This window comes from Camponotus vicinus, unplaced genomic scaffold (assembly GCF_025532165.1).
Source record: "Camponotus vicinus isolate PSW18456_S1 unplaced genomic scaffold, iyCamVici1.0 SCAF_2, whole genome shotgun sequence".
NCBI classification, from domain to species: Eukaryota; Metazoa; Arthropoda; class Insecta; order Hymenoptera; family Formicidae; genus Camponotus; species Camponotus vicinus.
The window spans coordinates 5,193,903-5,194,402 of NW_028141956.1; positions in this window are offsets into that span (position 1 = coordinate 5,193,903).

A 500-nucleotide genomic window follows, 5' to 3' on the forward strand; every position below is an offset into this window, starting at 1 on the left:
TCTCTCTCTCTCTCCGTCTGTTTCCGCAGGTCGATGATTCTCCGTCCCGCTCTAAACTCCGCAGTTCGGCCGCGCACGACGCACGCGTGTAACATCTCGCATAATTGAATATGCCACACTCCCGGACGATATCATCCGACCAGTGGCCGCGCGTATGCGAAGCTAACCAGCAAATTCTCCGTAATATCTACATACCCGGTGATTGTATTGATTTTCCCAACAGTATGTAAATTAGCGAGTCGCGATGTAAGTACGCGCGCGAACGAGAATTTCTGCGCAGTTTATGCATCTCAATAAATACATTTATATTTTTGTCCAATCGTCTCTAGTTTCTTATCAATATACATAATTAGTTTTAATTTAATATATAATTATATGCAAATATAATTCTATATAATTTTACATTAATTATATTTATATACTTGCACAAATGCAATTATATATATAGTACAATTATAAATTTTTTTTCTCCTTAAAAATAAAAAATTATATGTAAGCAA